Source organism: Macaca mulatta, chromosome 7, assembly GCF_049350105.2.
Source record: "Macaca mulatta isolate MMU2019108-1 chromosome 7, T2T-MMU8v2.0, whole genome shotgun sequence".
In the NCBI taxonomy this organism is placed as follows: Eukaryota; Metazoa; Chordata; class Mammalia; order Primates; family Cercopithecidae; genus Macaca; species Macaca mulatta.
In genome coordinates this window covers 96,838,776-96,857,980 of record NC_133412.1, presented here as the reverse complement: position 1 = coordinate 96,857,980, position 19,205 = coordinate 96,838,776, and the positions used below count along the sequence as shown (strand labels likewise).

Sequence of the window (19,205 nt, the reverse complement as noted above, 5' to 3'; positions counted from 1 at the left end):
ATTGAAACCTCATTTAAATTTCAAAAAAGGTAAAGCAGAATTTTTAGTAAGGAAGGTTATAAAAAATTTATAGAAAAAAATCTTCTATAGTAAATTCTAAAATAAAATGGCTGGCTGTTTTTCTTTTTTTTTTAAGTGGTGATTACAAGAAGTCAGAAAGTCTAAGCATGTCATAAATGGTCTGTGTAAGTCATAAAATATTCATAAAGGGGAATTTGTGAAAGAAATTTTGTATGTAATTAAGTTGGTTATAAGTTTTTAAAATTATAAATGTTTTTTTAAAACAACAACAGAAAACTTTCTCAGAATCATATCTCAAAAGTTCAACTTTTGCTGTGTCCCACAGCTTCAGCATTTTTTCCCCTGGAAAAGGTCTAAGATAGTAACTTCTTCAGTCCTTGTCAGCTTCTGTTCTGCTATTATAGCCTAATGCTAAAATGTTTCATCTTGAAGGTAAAAATTAAACAATAGTCTTCTCTAACATAACTTAAATCTGTACTTCTTCACTTTTCCTAATATGTCTAAATTCTCAATGTAATAAAAAACTTTTCATGCTGTTCCTATAAGTCATAACCCTAAACACACCATTCTTGTGTCTAATTAAATTCAAACACTTTTCATTAAGTTTAACTTCCAGATTATCTAAATGGGCTTCCAATAAGAAAAAACAATCACACTACAAAAGGTTTTTCTTTGCCTTTTTGGTAACTGACTTTAAAAAACCACAGTTTTTTTTCTTCTAAAGTTCAGCAGTTTCACCTTCAAATAATTCTGCAAATGAAATATCAGTCTCTTCCCAATAAGGCCTGCTACCTTTATGAATCTCCACTGACTTCTGCTAGATGTTGATTTCACCTTAACATACTCACCCCTCTCTAATGAGTCCCTTCCTCCAGCAATATCCAACATCCTAAGTTCCACAATCTAGGACAATAACCCATGTAACCTCCTAACTGACCAACAATCCTAGGTGGGGCCAACTCTGCATCTCTGGTCAGAAGGAAGCAGTTAGAACATAAAATCTTTACTCATGTGCCAAAGATTTGTCACTGTTGCTCTGTCAGGGGGGAAATGTGGAGTCCTAATTAGCGAAAAGGAGTCAGACTAGTGGGAGCAAAGAAAAGGAAAAAGAGAAAGCAGATAAGGTAAAAGTTTGCCTTTCTTCATGGTCCAGGATACATAGCCCTCCTGCACAAATGACTCACAATCTTCCTGCACCCAACTATTAGCAAACATCTGCAAGTTAGCTCACTGCAACCTTGATGTTATCAATACTACACAAAGCCCTCTTCAACAGACAACATAAACACTATCCTATAAAATCTCCAGCAAACCTTTGTTTCCTAGCAGTCAGCTTCCCTTCTGCTGACCTGACCACTGCCTCCTTGCAACATATTTTACTACTTTCTCTAATAAATCTGCCTTTCTTTATCTACAACTGTCTTAGTAAATTATATTACCCCTGTGCCACTGGACCAGATAGTCATTGCTCACACGTGACTGTTAGCTTGGCCTGTGCCCAGGAATGAGTGAGGACAGCCACCCTCTGAGGATAGAAGCAAGATGCAGTTAGCCATGCTAGACTTCTCTCACTGTCATAATCTTTTCAAAGGCAATTTCAAGAGGAAGAGGGATGCAATGAGGATGTTGGTGGAAGTAGAAAGTGTACAACTTTTCAGGAAATCAACTTGGCATTATCTTGATTCAGAAAATCAAGAATCTCAACAATTAATTTAGATTTCCCACTTATGGAAGTCTATACTAAAGAAATAATTTATGAAATGTTGTGTGTATAATTATTTATAAAATGCACATATATACAAAACTTACTTAATCCTTATTTGAAGGCATTTGAGAATATTTTGGGAATGTTGGGAATATTTTGATTTTATAGTGCAGAATTATTTGTAAAATACACAAAGTATGTGTAATTTACTTAACAATCCTTATTTGGGAGCATTTTGGGTATTTATTTTCAATATTTTGATTTAATAAGTAATTTTTTTTTTTTTTTTTTTTTTTTTTTTTTGAGACGGAGTTTTGCTCTGTCTCCCAGGCTGGAGTGCAGTGGCCAGATCTCAGCTCACTGCAAGCTCTGCCTCCTGGGTTTAGGCCATTCTCCTACCTCAGCCTCCCGAGTAGCTGGGACTACAGGAGCCTGCCACCACGCCCGGCTAGTTTTTTGTATTTTTTAGTAGAGACGGGGTTTCACCATGTTAGCCAGGATGGTCTTGATCTGCTGACTTCGTGATCCACCCATCTCAGCCTCCCAAAGGATTTAATAAGTAATTCTATACTCAATATTTTATAAATTACTTCATTAATAGAGACTCCTATACATGGGAATCCCAAATTAATAGTTGAGGTTCTTCATTTATAATGCCAAATTGACTTCCTGAAAAGTTTTACAGTTCCATCAACATCCTCTTTACATCCCCCATCACCATTAAGTATTGCCCTTTTAAAATCTTTGCCAACTTGATAAGCAAAAATGGTAAGACATTGCTTTTATTTATAGTTCTTTGATTACTATATTAGTCCATTTTCATGCTGCTGATAATGACATACCCAAGACTGCACAATTTACAAAAGAAAGAGGTTTATTGGACTTATAGTTCCACCTAACAAGGGAGGCCTCACGGTCATGGTAGAAGGTGAAAGGCATGTCTCACATGGCAGTGGCAGGAGAGAGAATGAGAGCAAAGCAAAACAGTTTTCCCCTTATCAAACCATCAAATCTTGTGAGATTTATTCATTACCACGAGAACAGTATGGGGCAATCACCCTCATGATTCAATTATCGCCCACTGGGTCCCTCCTAAAACACATGGGAATTATGGGAGTACAATTCAAGATGAGATTTGGGTGGAGATACAGCCAAACCATATCATTCTGCCCCTGCCCCCTCACAAATCTCATGTCCTCACATTTCAAAACCAATCATGTCTTCCCAACAGTCCCCAAAGTCTTAACTCATTTCAGCATTAATTCAAAAGTCCACAGTGCAAAGTCTCATCTGAGAAAGGCAAGTCCCTTCCACCTATGAACCTGTAAAGTCAAAAGCAAGGTAGTTACTTCCTATATACAATGAGGGGTACAGGCATTGGTTAAATACAGTCATTCCAAATGAGAGGAATTGACCAAAACAAAGGAACTACAGGCCTCATGCAAGTCTGAAATCCAGCGGGCAGTCAAATCTTAAAGCTCCTAAATGATCTCCTTTGACTCCATGTCTCATATCCAGGTCACACTGATGCAAGAGGTGGGTTCCCATGATCTTGGGCATTTCCACCACTGTGGCTTTGCAAGGTGGAGCTGCCCAAGATCATGGAGCTGCCCAAGATCTCTTGGCTGCTTTCACAGGCTGGTGTTGTGTGTCTGCAGCTTTTCCAGGCTTATGGTGCAAGCTGTCAGAGGACCTACCATTCTGGAGTCTGGAGGATGGTGGCCCTCTTCTCACAGCTCCACTAGGTAGTGCCCCAGTAGGGACTCTGTGTGGGGGCTCTGACCCCACATTTCCCTTCTGCACTGTCCTAGCAGAGGTTCTTCATGAGGGCCCCTGCCCCTGCAGCCAACTTCTGCTTGGGCATCTAGGCATTTCCATACATCTTCTGAAATCTCGGTGGAGGTTCCCAAACCTCAATTCTTGACTTCTGTGCACCCACAGTCTCAACACCATGTGGAAGCTGCCAAGGCTTGGGGCTTCCACCCTCTGAAGCAACAACTTGAGCTGTACCTTGGCCCCTTTTAGTCATGGCTGGAGCAGGTGGGATGCAGACCACCAAGTCCCTAGACTGCATATAGCAGAGGGACCCTGGGCCTAGCTCATGAAACCATTTTTCCCTCCTACACTTCCAGGCCTGTGATGGGAGGAGCTGCAGCGAAGTCCACTGACATGTCCCGGAGACATTTTCCCATTGTCTTGGGGATTAACATTCAGCTCCTCATTACTTATGCAAATTTCTGCAGCTGGCTTGAATTTCTCTTCAGAAAATGGGTTTTTCTTTTCTATTGCATCGTCAGGCTGCAAATTTTCCAAATTTCTATGCTATTTCCCTTGTAAAACTGAATGCTTTTAACAGCACGCAAATCACCTCTTGAATGCTTTGATGCTTAGTAATTTATTCTGCTAGATACCCTAAATCATCTCTCAAGTTCAAAGTTCCATGAATCTCTAGGGCAGGGGCAAAATGCCACCAGTTTCTTTGCTAAGACATAACAAGAGTCACCTTTGCTCCAGTTCCCAACAAGTTCCTCATATCTATCTGAGACCAACTCAGCCTGGATTTCATTGTCCATATCCTTAGCAGCATTTTGGTCAAAGCCATTCAACAAGTCTCTAGGGAGTTCCAAACTTTCCCACATTTTCCTGTCTTCTTCTGAGCTCTACAAACTGTTCCAACCTCTGCCTGTTACCCAGTTCCAAAGTTGCTTCCACATTTTGGGGTATCTTTTCAGCAGCACCCCACTCTACTGGTACCAATTTTCTGTATTAGCCTGTTTTCACACTGCTAATAAAGACATACCTGAGACTGGGCAATTTACAAAAAAAAAAAAAAAAAGATTTATTAGACTTGCAACTCCACGTGGCAGGGGAGGCCTCACAATCATGGTGGAAGGTGAAAGGCACGTTTCACATGCCAGCAGCAAGAGAGAGAATGAGAGCAAAGCAAAACAGGTTTCCCCTTATCAAACCATCAGATTTCATGAGACTTATTAACTACCACAGGAACAGTATGGGGGAAACCAACCCCATGGTTCAATTATCTCCCACCAGGTCTCTCCCAGAACATGTGGGAATTATGGAAGTACAATTCAAGATGAGATCTGGATAGAGACACAGCTAAACCATATCAATTACCAATTAACTTGAGCTTTTTCATATATATATTTATTGACCAGTTAAATTTCCTTGTGAAAGGGTTCAGAACATGCCACCTCAAAATTTTACTGCAGAAGATCAGAATATGTCACCCCAAGATATGCCTCTTTAGCAAAAGGATTATTTTCAGCTGGTTATTTTGAGAAACTGCAGACATAGGAGTAGCTCTAAAAAGTTGCCCTTTGTAAGAGAAATTTACATCTATAAAGGAAATCTACATTTGTAAGTGTGTCTCCCTTTCTGCATCAAGAAGAGAGGGACAACTAAATCACTAGAGACTCATAATCAGTGGAGAAGGCATTGACTTAAATCTGCATAACAAAACTTGCCTTCGTGTTAAGGTTAACTGGGCCTTCCCTCATACCCTTCTTTCTGATTTCAGAGGATAGTATTTAAGCCTGAAATCTAAGATACTCTTATAGATCTACTCTACAGATTTACTCATTTCTCTGGTTTTTCATGTATATTATGTTTGTATAAAAGTAATTGCAGTTTCAGACCATGAATTTTAAATCATTATAACTAGGCTCAAACACATTTTTATTAATCAAAATAGGAACCATTATAATCAACACATTTTTGCCAATAAGAAGTAAATCTGCTTATTCCTATAGCATAAAAATCCATGTCAGAGGATTCAACGAACTCTTGGAAATAATTTTCTACCTCCTGTTGGTTTTTCCCTGCAAAAGTGGATCACGTCTGTAATCCCAGCACTTTGGGAGGCCTAGGCAGGGAGATCACCCTAGGTCAGGGGTTCAAGACCAGCATAGCCAACATCGTGAAATCCCATCTCTACTAAAAATACAAAATATAGCCGGTCATGGTGGCAGGTGCCTGTAATCCCAGCTACCCAGGAGGCTGAGACAGGAGAATTGCTTGACCCCAGGAGGCGGAGGTTGCAGTGAGCCAAGATTGCGCCACTGCACTCCAGCCTGAGCGACAGTGAGACTCCATCTCAAAAAAAAGAAAAAAAAAGTCGAGATGTTTGAAGAAGTGGTAGTTGGTTAGCAAGAGGTCAGGTGAATGTGGCATAGGTTTCTTTCAACTTATGAAGCGTTGGATGTGCAACATGCAGTCACACGTTGTCATGGAGAAGAATTGGGCCCTTTCTGTTGACCAATGCCTGATGCAGGCATTGCAGTTTTTGGCAGATCTCATTGATTTGCTGAGAATACTTCTCAAATGTAATGGTTTTGCTGGGATTCACAAAGCTGTAGTGGATCAGCACTTTATGTCGGGAGTTCAAGACCAGCTTGACCAACAGTAGTGAAACCGTCTCAACTAAAACTACAAAAATTAGCAGGATGTGGCAAGCACTTGTAATCCCAGCTACTCAGGAGTCTGAGGCAGGAGAATTGCTTGAACCCAAGAGGCAAAGGTTGCAGTGAGCTGTGAGCCAAGATGGTGCCACTGCATTTTAGCCTGGGTGACAGAACAAGACTCTGTCAAAAAAAAAAAAAAAAAAAAAAAAAAGCAAGCAAGAAAGCTGTAGTAAATCAGACCAGCAGCAGACCACCAAACAGTGACCATGCTTTTTTTGTGCAAGTTTGGCTTTGGGAAGTGCTTTGGAGCTTCTTCTCGGTCCAGGCACTGAGCTGGTCATCACCTGTTATTGTATAAAATCCACTTTTCATCACACGTCACAATCCAATCGAGAAATGGTTCATGTTGTTACATAGAATAAGAGAGGATGACACTTCAAAATGAAGTTTTTAAAAAAATTTTTGGTCAGGTTCATGAGGCACCCACTTATCTAGATTTTTCAACTTTCCAATTTGCTTCTAATGCCAAATGACTGTAGAATGGTCAATGCTGAGTTCTTTGGCAACTTCTTGTGTAGTTGTAAGAGGATCAGTTTTGATGATTGCTTTCAATTTGTTGTTGTCAACTTCCAATGGCCAGCCACTATCTTCAAGGCTCTTGTCTCTTTTGCAAAACTTATTGAACTACCACTTCTCTGTACGTTTGTTAGTAGTTTCTGGGCCAAATGCATTGTAGATGTTGCAAGTTGTCTCTGCTGTTTTACAACCCATTTTGAACTCAAATAAGAAAATCGCTCAAATTTGCTTTTTGTCTAACATCATTTCCATAGTCTAAAATAAATATAAAATAAACAGCAAGTAATAAGTCATTAGCAAAAAAATAATAAAATGAGAAATGTGCATTAAAATGGTGTATAGCATAAGCACATTTATTTAAGAATGTATTCCAATATCAAACAGTAAATTTCAACAATGCAAAAATTACAGTTACATTTGCACCATCCGAATACATGAGGTATACATGTTATTAAACTTCTGCTTGTTTTTCTCTTGTTAGTTTGCCTTTTATTACAGAAAGTACCAGCTAAGAAATATGAAGGGTGGAGGAGAAAGTTATTTTTCCTCTTCTATGCTTGTTATGCACTGAGTTTAATAATTTTGCCCATTATCTTAGGCATTTGTATTTTTCTTATAAATTTGCAATCTCTTTCTCAAGCTCATTAAATCTTATCTGTCATTTTTTTGCTGAATCTCCAACAATAACATGTAGAAGCAACTCAGGGTCATGAATATTCTGTTTATCTCTTCACAATCACCATAGTGGAAGCCTCCACTCAGAAACTGTTGTATGTAAGAACTCAGGCTCATAGTGCAAATATTAGACTGTACATTTTGTCTCCCCATTCTGAGACCCACAATTCATCCTAACTCCTTCCTCCAGCTGCTCTTGCTGTCACTTAGTTCCTTCCTACTACAAGTTCCTCCCTGTTTGTTATTCAACTCATTAATCCATATTTTATAGCAGTGTTCCTCATTATAATGTGATTTTTTTTCTTTTACAGTGAAGGTCTTGTTTCTATGGTGATACAAGAGAAAGTCTTTGCAGAGTCGTTGCAGCTGGAAGCCTTCACTTACTTTAAGAGCTCATTAAACCTAGTTGAGGTAAAGGGCAGGTGGAGATCCTGAAAGTGCCCAGCAGAGGTCGAAACTTTATAGCAAAGTTAAGAGTCAGTAGGAGCACACAAAGAATTCCTTTCTTGTCACTGTAATTACCTTGCATAGGCATGAATCTTTCCAAACCTATCTAACATCAACTTTACATAGTCATGATATTTTCCACATACAGCCTTAACATTTGGTCTGAGACAAATTTTTAGACAATTTAGACAACTTTTCAAACTACTGTTTCAAGGAAGCAGAGTATTATATGGCAGCTGCAGAATGTTAAAGGATGACTTGAGAGTTTTCTCTTCGTAAAAAAGAGAGAAAAAACTTTTCTTCATCTGAAAGGTAAACAGAGAGAGAAAAGTTCAGCAGCATAATTAATAAAGATGGTTCTACTGCAAAGTCAAGTAACCTCTCCTTTTTGTTTGCCTCTGTACACAATAAAACTGTTAAAGTATAATTTTCAAAAAATATAACATCGTGACTCTCATACAAATATAAAATGAATAGTTTTCAAAGTTTTATTCAACTCATTAATTAATGAGGGAACCAATAAGATGTTATAACTGATTCTAAGAGCATTTGAGAAGCTGGGTATTTACAGAAAATATTAGCATAAGATTGCTGGGTTACAAACTGGTTAAAGTCCAACAAGAAAACAAACCAGAACCTTTGGGATCATCTGTTATATTAGACAGAAATTATTCACATCTCAAACAAAAACCAAACAATAACTTTTGCCCAAAGACAACAGAAAACTAAGCCCACTATGCTGGTAAATGCCCTGTCATTTCTTCTGCCTATTTCCAAGTTTAAAAAAAAATTTCTGACAGAGTAAAAATTGTTTGGTAATGGAGGAGGGTATAGTTGGCTCTGGAAACAAGGGAGTTAGGCAGGGTTCTTGGAGCCCATACCTCCTTCCTCCAGACCCGGGATGGGAAATGACTCTTCTAACAGCCTTCCAAACCTGGAGTGAGCTTCTCCTTACAGAACTGCAAAAAGGAAGAAATATAAAAGAAAAAAAGGAGCAATAGGTCCAAAGTAAGCCCAAAACTCAACAAGGCAAACAATACCGTCTACACACTAAATAATGAGGCTTGAGAATAACCTTATTTGGCTCCATGTCTCTTATTTTAGGCACACTGGGGCAGGGGCTGTCCCCCAAGGCCCTGGGCAGCCCAGCCCCCTCTCACAGTCCTGGAGACTGGGAAGTCAAAGATTAAGGTGCCAGCAGAGTCTGTGTCTGGTGAGGGCTTGCTCTCTGTGTCTAAGTTGCTGCAACATCTGGAGGGGACAAATATTGTATCCTCATATGGCAGAAGGAATGGAAGGAAAGAGCTCTCTGGGTTTCCTGGGTACATTCCACACTGCAGCTCTCATGGGTTGTACTCTTCTGCCTTTTGGCTTTCACAGGCTGGAGTTGCATACTTGTGGTTCTACAGTCCTGGGGTCTTAAGGATAGCCTCACTCCCACCACTCCACCAGACATTGCCCTGTGGTGGCCCCACTCCTGTGGCAGTTCTCTGCCTGGGCTCTGAGGCTCTCTGGGGCATCCTTTGAAATCTAGGTGGAGGAATCCATGCCCCCCAGGTCTTGCGCTCTGTGTACCTGCATAGTTAGCAGCATGTGGAAACTACCAAGGTTTATTCCTGTGCCTTCTGGAGGGGCAGCCCAACACACCAACCCCACCTGAGCCAATCCAGGGCAGCCAAGGGATACTGCACCAGAAGGTGAGGAGCAGAAACTTGAGGCAGCCCCGGACAGAGTTTGGAGATCCCACAAGTTCTCTGGGCTTCTCCAGCACCATGCGCCCTTCCCTTGAAACCATTCTGCCCTCAAGGCTCTAGTACCCTGGCCCTGTGATAGGAATGGCAGCCTTTAAGATCTCCAAAATGCCTTCAGTGACATAATTCCATTATCTTGATGAATAGCAACTGGCTTCCTTCTCTTCATTCTAATCTCCTTATCAAAGGTTCACTTGAGCACACCATTTGGTGTTCTCTCCTGCATATACCTTTTATTTCCTTACAACCTACCCAGGCTAAGATTTTTCCAAGTCTTTAAGTTCTGTTTCCCTTTTAATTATAAATTCCATCTTTAATTCATTTCTCTCTCTTGCATTTTACTCTAAGAATTCAAGAGAAGCTATGCCGTACCCTCAACACTTTGCTTAGAGATTTCTTCCATTAAATATCCTAGTTCACATCTGCCTCCCACAGACTACTAGGACATGGACACTGCTCAGCCAAGTTATTTGCCAATTTGTAACAAGAATGGCCTTTCCTCCAATTTCCAATAAGATATTCCTCATTTTCATCTATGACCTCCTCGAAATGGTCTTTACTGTCCATATTCTGTTCACAACATTCTGTTCATGATCTCTTAATTTCTAAGAAGACTGAGGCTCTCCACAGCTCCCCTCTTCTGAGTCGTCATCCAAATAGCCCTTTATGGTTCAGCTTCTAGCCATTAACCAGTTCCAAAGCTGCTTTCACATTTTTAGGTATTTGTTACGGAAGTGGGTATTTGTTACACTATTTCCACTTCTTAGAGTTTAGGTATTCGTTACACTATCTCCACTTCTTGGAGATAGTGACAAGAGGCAGGGAAATTCTGGGCAGAAGAGAGTAAGTCCATGGCAAGGGCCCCACCCACAAGCTGAAAAGCTTAATACCACGGCCCAAAGTGAGAACTTTACATCCTGTTTTCCCACTAAATGTTGCCTTATCCAAAATCACCCATGGCCTGCCCCACCCCCTATCCTATTCCCATAAAATCTCCAGGCTCCACCAGCAGAGGGAGAAGAGAAGAGGAGAAGACGAGAAGCAGCTGGACATCAGAGACTATGGTTGGACATGGGAGAGAAGCAGCTTGACTTCAGAGGGACACCCTGATGGCATTGCTTCAGAGAGGAGGTCAGTCAGGGACAGCTGGACTCTAGGGGAAGATTATCTTCCTGCACCATCCACTTTTCAGCTCCCCTTCCCACTGAAAGCCACTTACATCAGCAATAAAATTTCCCACATTTACCATGTCCAATTTGTTTGTGCGACCTCATTCCTCCTGGATACTGGATAAGAACTCAGGTGTCGGTGCAAAAGGCTGTCACACTGATTCTCCACTGAGCCGTTAACACTTAAACCATCTGCAAATGGCAAAGCTAAAAGAGAACTAACTGTAACACTCTTTCTAGGGCTTCAGGGGTAATGGGCACCTCCCTAGATGCTGCCGCGAGGCCACATGGAGTTTTGCTCCTGCTGGTGCCCAAAAGCCCTCACCCTGGTTCCTGCATCCATTCACCTGTGCTCCCCCTCCTGTGAGGGGTGGAACATAGAGGGACCAAGCAAGTAGAGTCCACCTTGCTGGCACCGAAGCAGCCAGCTATTTCTAGTGCCTATGCACTCCAGTTCTTGCCCACGAAAAAATCAGGGAAATTTCCTGCTTCATTGGTACCAATTTATGTCTTAGTCCATTCCTGCTGCTATCACAAAAGATCTTAGACTGGGTAATTTATAAACAATAGAAATTTATTATCTCACAGTTTTGGGAGCTGGGAAGCCCACTATCAGGGAGCCAGTGAATTTGCTGTCTGGTAAGGGCTTACTCTCTGTGTCCAAGTTGTTGCAACCTCTGGAAGGGACAAACACCATGTCCACACTTGACAGAAGGGATGGAAGGGAGGAACTCACGCCCTCAAACCCTTTTATAAAGGCATTAATCCCATTCCTGAGAGTGGAATCCTCATGGCCTAATCACCTCCTAAAGGTCCTGCCTCATAACACTGGGGACTAAGTTTCAACATGAATTCCTGAGGCATGCAAACATTCAAAACACAGCGACAGCCTTCACTTACGGTGTTGCGGGAAACTGAGGACCAGACAGACCAATATGAGAGTACAGGAGGATTGTTTATTTTAGGTACACACCAGCTCAGCAGACTCACATCCAAAAAGCTGAGCATTAAACAAAGACAGAGTCAGGTTTTTATAAGCAGACTTACAATAAATAAAACAAAAGCAGTTAACCATATGATAGGTCACATAATCTATGGCATAGCATAACTTGTGACCTTGCATAGCTGGTGGTCTTGTAGCTGCATTGAAAGAAAAACAACAGCTGGCCAAATACAGACATTTGTAAAACATAATCATGCTTAAGAAGCCTGGGAAAGGAGTAACAGTAAAATAATTTGTCTTTTCTTGTCCTTCAACCTTGCTCTGGAGGGGGGTGTCTGGAGTCCATTCCTTTGGCCTTGGCTTCTCACAGTGTTATCTTATAACTGTGCTTGAAGTGAGCTTGCTGCACTTTCCTCTGCTAGGCAGAGGAAAACTTGTGCTTTTCTTTTTAACCCTTGCCTTGCCTGTTACTTTTCTTAGAGTGAATGAATGCATATTTATTTTTAAATTTCTGCCTCAGTTCCCTCTTTGATGCCTTTTATAAAAGAAGTTTAATAGAAGGCATCACTATTACTTAGTTCTGCCTGAAAAGACAAGTTTTTTCTTTAGACAAGGTCTATATTTACACAGCGCCATTAGCTGAGTGGTAGTTTGCCTAGCTACTCTTGCCTCTATACTTGATTGAATGCTTCTAACAAGGAGAGGTAAGAGACAAGGGAGTATTAGGCAACTTCCTAGTATGGCCAGAGCCACTCCTATTAAAGTCTTGAACCCTAAGAAAAATAAAAACTAGGCTTCCAAAGAGAGAATCTGGAGACCACCCTTTCCAAGTTTGAACTGGAACATGGGCTTATTTTCTTATTCTTGCAGTTATTTCCATAATTTCCTTTCCATTATTATTCATTTCCAGGCAGCAATTTGTTAGATTGAACTTTCTACATACTCCTCCTTCTTGGGCTAGGAGGTAGTCTAAAGCTAATCTGTTCTGATAGATAGCATTCCTCATTTTTGTGGCTTGCTGGGCCAGATGGGTTTGGGTTCCCTTTTTGATAACATATATGAAGGTTACTGGGTATGTGTGTATATAGACATGTAAGGAGAAATCTGCAGTCCACCAACATTTTGGTAAGCATAATTGACTTTTGCTGTGTGCTAGGGTGCCATGATATGCAATACCAACAATGTTTCTCTGGGGTCCCAGGGGAACAAGGTGGAGTTACTCTTGGCATGCATACATATTTGTAGTTATTTCTATAGTATCTTTCCAAAGGTAGGTTACCACAGATGGGTGAGTCTTGGTATGCTACCTAACGAGCATCAAAATACAGAGAAATAAGCCCTTGGTAAAAGGGAGGGACCCTGGTTTGGTTTAAGAGGAGGCCTTCTTTTGACTGCACAAATTTCAAACCATTCACCAGGTGAAAACTTGGGGTCATAACACACATAAGGTTGGTTATTTCCTGGGTCACAAATTGAGTAGGTGGTCTGATTATAAGTACCAGTTCCTAAGTGAGTCCCTGTACACTCATAATAAGTATGGTACAATAGAGTTTTAGTTATACTGTTCCCTGACCAAGTAGTATGTGTACAGTGGGGACACCCTTCTATGGGTGATTCTTCTAGCATGGTTAAGGGGGGTAACAACAGCAAAACAACGTACAGTATATTCATATCCAGCAAGGATAAAAGAAGTCCTTACCTGGGGAAAGAGGTTGAGCACAGCGACAGAACAATAGTAAAACAGTGTTACAGGAAAACTACTAGTCCCAAGATTTCTAACTACATTTACTTGCTTGACAAGTCCTCAAGCTTCAGCCATGCATAGACTAGTCAGCTTCTGGTGTGTGACTAGAGCAGGGCTTGTTGTTTCCTCAAGCTTCAGTCGTGTGTAGACTGGTCAGCCACTGGAGTGACCAGAGCAGGCCTGTCGTCCTCAGCAGCAACTCGGTCTCATCGCAGGATCAGCCGAGTCAAGGGGTCTGGGTCCTGCTGGCTGGTTCACTTGTCCTGAGCTGCTGGTTTCAACCAACTATGGTGGATCCAAGACACAACACCTGCAACTTTAACAGCAGTGGGAGCGGACAAGATTACCATATGGGGCCCATCCCACATGGGTCTTAGAGACGTTGGGTTCTACTTTTTAACCTAAACAGAGTTACCAGGTTTAAAGGGGTGTCAGGTTTATAGGCATGTTTTTCATGTACCTAGTTATGAACACTTTGCATGGCTATTTCTAAAGCCTGCGTTTGTTTTCTTAAAGTTAATTCACCTAGTTACTGGAGATCACCTTTTTGTTTGACTTATGGTTTGGGGTTGGCCCACCGAACAAAATCTCATAGGGTAAATACCCAGTTTGTTTGGTGGGGGTGCACCTGACTCAGAGGAGAACCACAGGCAAAACCTGATCCTATCTCAGATGAGTTTCCTGGCAACATTTCTTCAGTAGCTACTGGAGTGTCCGGTTCATGCATTCCACTTTTCCTGAACTTTGCGGCCGATAGGTTGTGTGTAACTTCCATTTTATTTTTAACAGTCTTGTTAAATCTTGCACTATTTCGGCTACAAATGCCAACCCACTGTCTGATTTTAAAGTCAGACGCAGTCCAAACCTGGGGATAATGTCTCTTAGCAGTACTTTAGTCACTTCTTGTGCTTCTTCTGTCATGGTGGATAAAGCCTCAATCCATCATGAAAAATGTGCAAATAAACACTAGCGTATACCGATAGCCTCCAGTATGGGGCATTTCGGTAAAGTCTACAAGAAAGTTTACACAAGGCATGAAGGCATGGCTCCTTCTTCTGTTCAGCATCCCAGAGGCGGGATTCTTTTTCTCCCCGTTACCCAACCTTTGTAACTTTATGTAGTGGCTTAGCCATCAGTGAGAAATTTGGAATCCAGATATGGCAGAATCCTGCTGCCTTCAACTTCTAATGTGACCACTGGATCCTGGAGGCCTAATGAAAAGGAACCTGGTCTGTCCTAGTCCTCACATCCTTCAGTTCATGCCAGCCTGATCGGATCAGTATCTGGTTCCTCTAAGGTGCAGCAGCCCTTGGCCGATGACTTCCTTATACCACAGCATTTACCACTCTCTTTATTACCTTCTGGACATTCATCCTTCCATTGTCCTTTCTTTTTGCATCCTACACATTAATCTCTTTCTAGCCTTGTCTGACTCTTGAATCCCTGCCTAACTGGACCTCTTCCACATCCACCTTCGTGTCCACATCCTCTCACATTGCTAATCTCTCTTTCTATAGAAAGACTGCTGCCAACAGATTGACCTTTTTCTTAAGTCTTCAATCTGCTTCCTTTTTCCTTCTTGAGTTCTCCTGCTCCTATGGCCTGCGGGGCCAGGCAATGACACGGGTCCCACCCCCACGCACACACTGCCCTTGGTCTCTCCTGTTTCCTTCCAATTTCTGTTTTTACTTTCTTCTTTCCTTTCTCACACTTACTCTTTTGGGCTGGGTGGGATCTGCACAACCGTAGTCCCCCTGGGCCATCATTGGTCCAGAGGCTTGGCAGATGCCTGCTGCAAAATGTCAGAATTATGCCCTTCCATCTCCTTTGCTTTTCTCCGGGTGCCAGTCCCCACCCCCCTCTTTTTCCAGATAGAGCTGGGCTGGGGAAAGGGACTTAAACCTTGGCATGCCTAGCTGCCTGGCACCACACTTGTTACTTTTGCTCTTTCCTGTTTTGTTCTCCGGTCCTGATTAACGTACACTGAGTGGCATTCATGCCTGCAGCTTCTGCTTGATGTCACCCTGGGCTTGCCCTACCAATGCTTTGTTTACCATGTGCTGATTTTCAGAAGCCTCAGGGTCAAATGGGGTGTAAAACAAGAATGCTTCACAAAGTCTCTGTAAAACTGACTTAGGCTCTCATCAGCTCCCTGAAGCACTTTTGAAATCTTCCCTATATTAATTGCCTTCTTTCTATCAGCTCTTATCCCTTGCAAAAGGAACCTTTTGGTACCTCTGCAAATGCTGAAGTTGAGTTGCATCCACCAGGTCTCAGCTGGGATCTTGATCTGGGAACTGACCCTGAGCATACGCCTGAGCATTCACTGTGTCTTCTGGTGCATGGGCTTCTAGCCAGTGGAGAGCTGCCTATGTTACTCTCCTGCACTCCTCAGTGTTAAATAATGTGAGGAGGAGCTGTCTGCAGTCTGGCCTGGTTGGATTGCGTGTCAGAAAGATTCATTGCATCAAATCTATAAGAGCTTGGGGCTTCTCCGTGTAGGAGGGAATGTGGCATTTCCAGTTTAAAAGATCAGTGGTTGAAAAGAGCTGGTAGCTGAAAGTTCATTGCCCCCTTGAACCTGGCCTTAGTCGTCATAATAGATGGGTACTCACATCTCCCTGAGAGGTATTTGCATAGCTCAAGCATGGCCAGATCTGAGACTGCCGCTTAACTATCTTGACTTCCTTCCCTGGCCTCTCCAGGCTCCGATTCTCCTATTGGGGTGAAACTTGGGGTGTGTTAGCTCCTGAATCTCATTCCTGGGGAGATGTTAGCCTCGGTAAAGCGGGGTAGGCTGGGACACATGGAGGAAGAATCTGTGTTCCCTCTGGCAGCTCCTGCAAAACTGGCTTCTCTTGCTGTTTCTGGGACTTCCCCTTTAACTCTGTGTCTGCCAGTGAAGCTGCTAAATAGGGCTGGATCCAGGCCAGTCTTGTCTGTGCTATATTTAACCATGAATCAATTTAAGGAAAATTTGTCTGGGTACCCTGGCTGTCCTCCAACCCCTGTCACCACCTTAAATGCACAGCCAATTATCCCTATCTATAGTTCTTTCAGTCAGCCACCCAACACCAAGAGAAGACCATTCTAATTCACAGAGAGTTCTAAATCTTTGGGGATTTAGCTTAACTCCATAATCCCTTGCAAAACCTTTCTTAAAGTTCTGTAACATGTACTCCAATGGAGTAAGTTTTGATGACTTTCCTCCCATTCCTCCCTTTATGGCACAGCACAATCACCCTTGCACACTCACTCTTCCTCTCATTTCAGCCAACTATACCATCTCCTATTATGGGAGTTTTCAGATGCTACTTGGCTTTGGAGAGATCCTTATTCTCACTACATCTCTGAGCTGTAGGGTGGCTCCTATTAGCCACATGCAGATCACCACTAGTCTTAGTTGGCCCCACACTTTCTCAGAGCACACAGTCCATGCTAAGAGATCTGTGACGCCCCACTTTGCAGCTGATGAACCTAATTAGGCCTCTCCATTCACACACTTTCACACGCTTCCCCATTCCCAGTTCCTGTGTTCATAATTGGGGTGGCAAGCCACTCTCGCCCCCTCTACTTCCCCAGTTGGGGTGGCGAGCCATTCTCACCACCTCCAGTTTCCTAGTTAGGGTAGTGAGCCACTCTCACCACCTCCAGTTTCCTACTTAGGGTAGTGAGCCACTCTCACCACCTCCAGTTTCCTAGCTGACTTAGCGAGTCCCTCTCACATCCTGTGTCGACTGGGGTGTGAGATTCGTCCAAATTGTTGAGCCACTCCTGTCACCCCCAGCCCCTCTGGGTCAGACTATTCAGCACACTCCAGGAGGTTATTAGGCTCCCCTTCCATCCCCATGGGACAGGTCCTGCCTTGGGCCCCAAAACCTTACCGCGGTTCCTGAAGCATGCTGTTTCTGAAATTGTCCTGTAGCTCCTTTCAGGTTCCATTGCACTGCTGGGTAGGGGGTGTCGGGTCAGGTGAGGGCTGATTTCCCCTCCAGGCTGAAGTTCTTCCAGTGGTGTCTCGGGTCACAGGTCTCCTGAGGCCCAGGACTCCAGCCACCAGAGCCAAAGGAGACAGTAAACCTGCTGTCTCTGGTCCCTTCGTGGTCACCAAAAATGTTGCAGGAAACTGAGGACCAGAGAGACCAATATGAGAGTGCAGGAGGATTGTTTATTTTAGGTACACACCGGCTCAGCAGACTCACATCCAAAAAGCTAAGCATTAAACAAAGACAGAGTCAGGTTTTTATAAGCAGACTTATAATAAGTAAAACAAAAGCAGTTAATCATATGATAGGTCACATAATCTATAGCATAGCATAACTTGTGGCCTTGTGTAGTTGGTGGCCTTGCAGCTGCATTGAAAGAAAAACAACAACTAACTAAATGCAGACATTTGTAAAACATAATCATGCTTAAGATGCCTGGGAAAGGAGTAACAATAAAAGAATTTGTCTTTTTTTTCCTTCAACCTTGCTCTGGAGCTGGGGGGTGTCTGGAGTCCATTCCTTTGGCCTTGGCTTCTCACAGTGTTATCTTATAACTGTGCTTGAAGTGAGCTTGCTGCACTTTCCTCTGCTAGGCAGAGGAAAACTTGTGCTTTTCTTTTTAATCCTTGCCTTGCCTGTTACTTTTAGAGTGAATGAATGCATATTTATTTTTAAATTTCTGCCTCAATGGGAGGGGGTGAGGAAAGAAGAGAACTCCTCACAGTCAGATTTATAAGACAGTGGGAGAGGCCAGATAATTATTTCTGTCTCCTCTATGAAGAGGGAGAGTGAGGTGGCAAAGGAGCAGGTTTGAGAAGACTGTCCTGGGCTGAATTGTGTCTATCTGCCAACCCCTACCCCTACTGAATTGTGTCTATCTGTCAACCCCCACCCCTGCCACCAATTCATACATTGAAGTCCTAACCCCAAGTACCTCAGAATGTGAGGTATTTGGAGGTGGGGTCTTTAAAGAGGTAATTATGGTTAAATGAGGACATTGAGGCCCTAATCCGATATAACTGATGTCCTTATAAGAAGAAGAGATTAGGATGTAAACACACATGAGGAAAAACCATGTGAAGACAAAGGGGGAAGATGGTCATCTGGAAGCCAAGGAGATAGGCCTCAGAAGAAATCAGCCCTGAAAACACACTGATCCTGAACTTCTAGCTTCCAGAACGGTGACAAAATAAATGTATGTGGTTTAAGCCACTCAGACTGTGGTACTCTGTTATAGTAACCTGCTATGGTTTGAATGTGTCTCCTAAATTTTGTTTGTTGGAACCTAAATCCCCAAATTCATATGTTGATGGCATTTGCAGGTGAGGCATTGACAGAAAATTAGGATGAGATAAAGTCATCAGGTTTTGCCTCCATTATGGGACTGGTGAGTTTATAAAGAGAAGAAAAATGCCTGAGCTGACATGCTCTTACCCCCTTGACAGGTAATGCCCTCTGTCTTGTTATGATGCAATAAGAAGGCCCTCACCAGATGTGGCCCCTCAATCGTGGACTTCCCAGCCTCCACAACTGGAATAAATAAATTTCTTTTTAAAATAAATTACTAGTCTGTGGTATTCTGTTAATAGCAACAGAAGATGGGCTAAGACAGAGCTTTAGTTGGGCCATGTGTGGTGGCTCACGCCTGTAATCCCAACACTTTTGGAGGCAGAGGTGGGCAGATCACGAGCTTAAGAGATCGAGATCATCCTGGCCAACATGGTAAAACCCTGTCTCTACTAAAAATACAAAAAAAATTAACTGGGT

At 42.4% G+C, this 19,205-nt stretch overlaps 2 long non-coding RNA genes across 2 annotated transcripts; one reads left to right on the top strand and one right to left on the bottom strand.

The window, feature by feature from the left end:
• The first annotated feature begins 117 nt into the window (after positions 1–117).
• Positions 118–15,309, top strand: LOC144330190 (uncharacterized). The gene is made up of 2 exons (XR_013396137.1): positions 118–2,067; positions 5,829–15,309. It is a non-coding gene; the product is annotated as an uncharacterized LOC144330190 (long non-coding RNA).
• LOC114679539 (uncharacterized) lies at positions 7,056–18,321 on the bottom strand. Its single transcript, XR_003731533.2, has 4 exons — positions 17,337–18,321; positions 13,408–13,768; positions 8,727–8,804; positions 7,056–8,150 (listed from the first exon to the last, which is right to left on the bottom strand). It is a non-coding gene; the product is annotated as an uncharacterized LOC114679539 (long non-coding RNA).
• Between the last annotated feature and the right edge of the window lie 884 nt (positions 18,322–19,205).